We start from the raw sequence: 7582 nt of genomic DNA, 5'->3' as shown, positions 1-7582 counted from the left end.
TAAGAGTGCAGACGTGATGAAAATGTTTTCTTTGTTTTGTTTTTTTTTACGGTGCGCAAAGTACAGAAAATCACGATATATTAATAAACATCGCAAAACATCGATCCGGAATTGACGTTACTAGCACGCGAGTGATCAAGTGATAAACTGATAACGTGCTGCATCTTCAGCAGGCTCGAATCGATAATTATCGGCGTGTAGCCGATCAGATGCGGCACCGTGTACGTGTTTATCTAATATTCCTTCTCTTCTCTCATTATTGTCGGGCTCGGCTCATCTCTCTATTGGTTGAAGTTTCTAATATCTGCGGAACTGCTTATTACACGAACGTGAACGATTTCTTAAGATCGCGGATGCGAATAAGTGTTGCGAGCTGTATAATATTATAAACGCAACGTCATCAATGTCACTGTAATTATTATTGTTGATTAGATAAGTGATCGATGCATATCGCGTGGTAAAAGTAAACGCTGTTAGATCGCTCAAGTCTACCTGGGGAGCCATTCGTGAGAGTAGAGTCAAAACATATACCGTGAAGAAAGAATGAGATTGTTCGAGCTCATTCGGAACTAGTCCTAGCGAATCTTTATAAATTAGGGATATGCGTTAACTAGATATTTGAAATAGACGTAATCGGAGACACAGATCATTCTATACGGACTGTATCGAAATAATGTTGATTTAAATGAGACCGTTTGTAAATATCTACACACGGCATCACAACCCATTCTCTCTTGCAAACTCTTCCAAATTCTTCTTCTAACTATCCTCCGTCAGACAAAACTGTTTTTGGCGAGCCATCGAATATCCGCACAATATAATATGTTATATTGAATAAATTTACATAAATATCTTACACTCTCATTTATTTAACGAATCAATTTCCTTCCAATCCTAAATAACTTAACTGTTTATTACTCAAGAAACAAAGTGACATCGTTTTGCCGTCAAAATTTCCCGTTAAAGATTTGTTGGTGTCGCATGCTCTAACATGCTCCAATACACTTCTACCATAGCTCTTATTCACGTGTTTGATAGCAGTATGTTAGAGCAGAAGCACGCGGCATGAACAAACCTCTTGTTTCCTCCTCCTCTTGTTGAATAGTAATTTTTAAAAATTACTTTAAACTTAAACGCACAAATTACCGCACAAATTACTTTAAATTTACCCAAACTCAAATATTAAAAACAGTATAGTATGAACAACATCAAAATGCAAGACATTTAAGTCAGTAATATAAATTTAACAATTGTTTGTTCTATGAACTGTACATATCTATACAATAAATACGTAAAGCGATCGATATCACAAGTTGCTCCAGGTGCCTTCTGATTTATACCTTTACGGCAATTATCTTCGGTGGAATATATTTCCGCATATCTTCTTCTAACGCGGTGGAAGATATTCCGCTACGGATCGCGCACCTGAAGTCTAATACTCTTCCCGTGCTTATCTCTTATTAAACCACTCGCGAATATCGACTTCGCGTCCGTTCAGCCGTGTACATATCTACTTAAATTGCCGTTTTGTCAATAGCCAGAAGAAAAGGAACGAGCACGGTACAAGAAAGGTAAAATTATCTAGCCTGCTTAATGTTCCATAGAACATAGCACAAATTTGTCGGATAACGTTCGATTTACCGTGGAAAAAATTGAGAAAATAATCCTAGATATAGTCCCTTCTTTTGCTCTTCGCGAATGCACACGCGCGTTATCTGAAGCGAAAGTATTCCTACATCGCGTGTTTTCCCTCGCGCTTCAAGATTTTCATTAAATACCTATACTTAAATGCGATAGAACTGAAATTCGCGGCGGATATATAAACGTCAATTTTACAATCAGAGAAAAACAATACAAATTTATATTACGTAAAATTAATGTGTACAGCTGAAAAACTATTTTTTATAATTGTAACAATAACTATAAAATAATTTATTCAATTATGTAAAAAAAATGATTTAAGTATCGAAATTTTAGATAGATATAGTATAAGTCTAAAAAAATAATTTCGTTTGGACCATCGAAATAATTATGCAGGACACTTAAATTGGTTGCCAGAATGTTAAAACTTTTTACGGCATTGTCATTAGTGGTTACATCCAGCAGAAAAAATAATTTTGCGCGACTGTTATAAGATTTTAAATATAATTAGTTTATACATTTAGATTCAGTAAGAAGCTAACCTCAGGAGGAACTAAAGACGAAAGCAATCATATTAAAGAATCTTGCAATAGATGCAAAGCTATTTTTTTTGTTGAACGCAGCTAATGTTTAAATAATTTGCATAATTATTTTGATGATCCAACAAAGTTAATTTCAGATCTATATTTAGCAAAAAATTTATAGATATTTCAGCAAAATATTTCTTGCAAAATGTACATTAATTCGAAACATTTAAAACTTGTCATTTATATTAATTATCAGCAACTATGTTATTTTGTTTGAATGTGCCTGATGGCACAATCACTGCCAGGACAAATCCATTCCCTCAACGAACAGAGATCATCCTGAGACTAGTCGGAAGACGCGAGTAGTGTAGTGTCGAGCCCAAAGGATGCTTGGAGGCGAAGATAGAGGCGAGGATAGGTGCAAGGAAAGGGGGAGAAAAAAATCTCGCAAACGAGGGAAGGCTCATCGACGATTAACTCGAATCTACAGTTTCGTCGGGCTCGCAAATAAGGAATCTGCGCGTGAAACTGGTTTTCTCCGGGCGACACTCTTCCACGAGCAGATTCGCTTGTTGCCGTTGAGAGCACGAAAACATTGGATCCTCGCGACATTTCGGATATCGTGGCCCACGTCAATGGTCAACGCGAGAAGCGAATTTATGGACACGCTTCACGAGCCGAGGATATGCGCACGGCAGGACGAGGAAACGTGAAGCCAACGGACTTGGGAGATCGCAGGAAGAGACCGAAGAGAGGCGAGACGAGAAACGAGAGACGTCGCCGAGCATGTAACACGAGCGAACTCGATAATGGCGTTAACACGACCAATCGACGTAGCTTTTCACGCGCATATCTCCTTTTTGGTAGCCGGGCTCTAGAATGACTCGAGAATTCTACTAGCGCGTGAATGAACCGTTTTCGACAGCCTGGTCGGCAGTATGGATATCGGGATAATATAAAAAACGGGCTCCCCGACAAGTCGCGCAGTCAGGCTTGCAAATGGTATACGAGGCTTGCGGGAGCGACCATCGTACGCGTTCAAGTAATTCTAGCCATCTGAACGAAATCAGAGCCTGAATAAAGGATAGCGATCTAGGATGCTGGTATCTTTATCGAGAGAAAAGGCCCACCGTTTCCTGAAGGGCCGATTTTAAGCGACAGCGAACGATCAGAATGTAAAGAAAGTTTGCTGGTCAATTTTTTTTTCAATTAATTCTGTTCTTTAAATTTGCAACTGATTACTTTTTCTTTTACGAATTACGTCGTAACTTAAAAAAAACGTGCGGTTTTACACGAAAAGAACAATTTTGCTGAGGCGTCTAAAAATTTAATTACATATAGATCTGAAAAAAGATAATTTTCTTGGACTATTAAAATAAAACAATAATTAAATAATTAAGTATAAGAGATGTTCAAGCGTAATTAGCAGTGTTGCTAAAAGACTTTTGACATTCCGGGAAGCAGCTTGAGCGTCTTGCACGATTATTTTTTGATGGTCTAACGAAATTTGTTTCAGATCCGTGTCTAGTTAAAAATTTTGAAATACATACTTTAGCACCGTAACTGTTCTTTCCGTGGAGCTTCAACCTATTCAACTTCCGCACGCGCGATTCCATTCACCTGCCGTCGTTATACGGTATACAAACTAAAGAGATTCAACGCAAACACAGCCGGCAGAAGAGTGGTGAACGGATATCGGCATTGTAGTGCCAACAGACTCGCCGAAGGCGTTAATGCCGCCGGTGGGTGAGAATCGGTCGGCGACTCCCGACGCGAAGAAAAGAGACTTGCAAGCGAGCGCGTGTACGCACGTGGAATAAGAAAGATGGGAAATAGAACGCGAAGAGAGACATGCGAGAGAGAGAGAGAGAGAGAGAGAGGAGGCTCGTCGGACACGGTCGAACGGTTGGCCACAGGAAAGCAGAACGTAACAATTACTATCTGCGCTCGATCGGCGCGCGGCAAGATTAACGATCTTACTCTCTCGGCGGGCACGTCGGCCCCGTCTCAAGCCGCGATTGCTTGCGGAAGGGGTGCAAGATGGGAGAGAGAGCCAACGTTAAAGTCACCTCCTCCCTTGCTCAATGAGATATTGCCTGCCGAGATAGCGCGTTCGCTCCAAATCGCATATTACCAGGTTCACACGGAAAGAACGGTTCAAGTATTTAAGGATTCAGCTAGACACACAGATACGAAAATAATTTTAATAACTAATAATAGAGGAAAAAATTATGCGAGTCAGGCTGTCAACAGTGCGTTGTAATTCTTATAAAAGTATTTAATATTACAACGTATATTTCTTACGTTTCGGCTAATTTCAAGCTATCAGCAGTTAAGAATAAAGAAAAATCGGTGTGTTGACACGTATCAAATTATACTATATCAGTCGAGGTCCGTATAAAGTGGTTAAAATCACCTCCAAAGGAGAGATATTTCGTAACCAATCGGAAAGCTGAATGGTATCAAATAAATTGAGTACTTAAATTTGATTAAAATAGTTCAAACTAAAAAATTAAAAATTCAAACAGGCAAATATAGTTTGAAAATTGACTCATTTCAGGGATAGAATATATGATAAAAAAAAATATGTAAGCATAAAGTTTAATATTCTGACGTAAAATACGTAAGAAAGTTTGAAGAGACAGCCAAAGGATGTAGTCGACAATTAAAAATCAATAAATTATAAAGTGAAAATGTGGACTTAACAGTTAGAAATTGTGGACTTAACATGTCAGAAATTTACAAAAATATTGTCGAATCCTCGAAATAATTATGTAGGACGTTCAAACTAATATGTCAAAACTTTTTACGGTATTGCCTTTCATGCCTTGAATTTCCTATATAATTATTTTTATGGTCCAGCAGAATTATTTTCAGATCTGTATCTACTTAAATTTTGATATCTCTCAGCAAAATCGTTCTTTCCGTGCAGGCATAACCGCGTGCACAGCTTACGTGCTTAAATTGAAATATAAGGATGTTAACGAGAATTAGGACGAAAGAATCACCGACACAATGTTGTTTGATCATCGTAAATTCCGTTAAGCCATTTCCGTCACACTGATCAGTGAAAAAATATTCAAACATTTCGTACGAGAAAGAAGAAATGAACGACGAACGCCTTCTCTTAATTGACGAAAGTACGCGTTAACATCAAGCGCGAGATAAGACAAAACGTTTGTACGCGTTAACAGCTGTCTTGAGATTTTTATAAAAGGTCCTGTGAGCATTTTTTTTTTTACATTCTGAACACATAGACTTTTTATTAACGAGATTACGGAATGAGACACTTCATTAACAGGTAATTCGTTTTTATAAATTACAAAAAAAAAATGCATTTTTCAATTGCATTCATCTCACTCTTGAAAATCTCTCCCAACAGTGTAGAACTAATTAAATAAGCGATACACCTCTGTATATAATCAAGACAATCATTTGGGTGCTCAATAATCGCTTATCTACATAAGTCCGTTTCCTGTTAAATTCTCGCAAAATATATAATGCGACGACACTGCATAAAAACATTACAGTTTAATTTAAGATATATCGAAAGTGTCGAAGCCTTTCAAAATGATGTTTGCTCGTTACTAAGGATCCAGAAAGAAGGAGGAGAAAAAGGTTTTGACAGAGAGACGAACGGGGATGGAGGAAAGGGGGAGGAAGTGGCGCGATCCGGCAATAATACGCGAGAAATCGTGAATTAGTGAGAGTCTTTTTGAGCGTGCGGAGACGGAGAAAAGGAGTGCCCGATGATTTCTCGCCCAATTAGAGTCGACCGGGCTATAAACTTCTTCGCGGATAAGATAGGACCCCGGTTTTCTGTGTTCCCGTGTCCCAAGGCGAGAGAGGGGCCTGTAATGTCCCGCTTCAGCCCGGAAGCCTTCCAGGTCGCATATAGACCGGGAGTTTGACTTGGGAGCAGAAACAGAAAGAAAGAAGGGGGGAAAAAGAGAAAAATCAAGGACTTAGGCCAGCAGAACGATGAAGAGAGAAAACAAATCGGAGGGACACACAAGAAATATTAACAGAAAGCTGCGTAAAAGGAAGAGTAAAACGAGAGAGAGAGAGAGAGAGAGAGAGAGAGAGAGAGAGAGAGAGAGAGAGAGAGAGAGAAGTGGAGAGAGGGGATAAAGCTGTAGTTTTAGGGAGGACAGAATCAGAGGGGGAGGGAGGGGGGGTGGAAGGGAAGAGGGTACCTGAGCATTGGAACGGAGCTAATTGGCTCGTCCAGTGCCCATTGAAATCACCGTCCCGGTATCGCCTTCGATCCACGGAGCACATATACGTGCCAACGTTTCAGGACGATCAATTAAATGGAAATGGTCGGGAGATATCCCAGCAGAAACAGACGTTCTCGCACGTTTCACGCTTCGCCGGGTTAACCCATGCGGCGATCGGCCGCGGAACGGCGTCGAGATCGGCGCAGCGCGCGGCATCGCTCGTAAACGACTCCCGGACTCCGGGAGGTTTTTGGTACAAAAGAGAGGGAAATAGAGCGAGTGATTGGGCGATCGTGGTCGCGTGCATCACGATTCAACGAGCTGTGAGCATAAGAATTCGGCCGAGAAGAATTCACGGTCGGATGACGCTCTCGTTTGCCTCTATACTTAACGATAATTCTGCGAGATAACGAAAATTAACGCACGAGTACACGGAACACGAGTTATAAATATATCATATTATATACAGATCCCAGTATATCTCGTAGTGTATTAACCGGCCAGAAGACGGTATTTCGTGAACAAATATACAATGTAGGACCAATTCTTTTTATCGATTGTGAGATTTTGTGAAGATTTGTACGTATAATCAATATACGTACCTAAACAGTGGTTGCTAAAAGTTTCCGTTCAATAGGTAATTTTATTGTGTTGCTCATATAAAGGATTTTTACAAATTAGAGATTTAATATATTTAACACGTTTTCTTCTTCCAGATGGAATAGATTTGCTAAAGAACTAAAAAAAAATTAACTGGATACAAATCTAAAAATAATTTTGTTAAACTGTCAAAATAATTATGTGAAACACTTAAACGTTGAATGTCGCAAAAAATATTAACGTTCCAATAAATAGTTTGAATGCCCTCAATTATTTTGATAATCCAAACAAAATTTTTAAACTTGTATCTAGTTAAAATTTTAAATTTTTTTCTGCAAGACCATTTTTTCCATAGTATTAAAAATATTGTATTCTTAAATTAATTATAACAAAAATTTTATCAAATTTTTAATATAAATTGAAGAACAGACTGAAAAATTATCGTAAAATTATATATTAGCCGGAAACTTTTGATAACTACTGTATATCTTTTTTAAATTTGCATATTGATATTATATGTAATTTTCACGTAAAGCATATACATACATATAATAGCATATCGAAAGACACGACAGTATCTCGGCGCTAAGAGAA

Source organism: Trachymyrmex septentrionalis, unplaced genomic scaffold (assembly GCF_001594115.1).
Source record: "Trachymyrmex septentrionalis isolate Tsep2-gDNA-1 unplaced genomic scaffold, Tsep1.0 scaffold29, whole genome shotgun sequence".
Taxonomy (NCBI): domain Eukaryota; kingdom Metazoa; phylum Arthropoda; class Insecta; order Hymenoptera; family Formicidae; genus Trachymyrmex; species Trachymyrmex septentrionalis.
Note: the sequence above shows the minus strand (reverse complement) of the source record.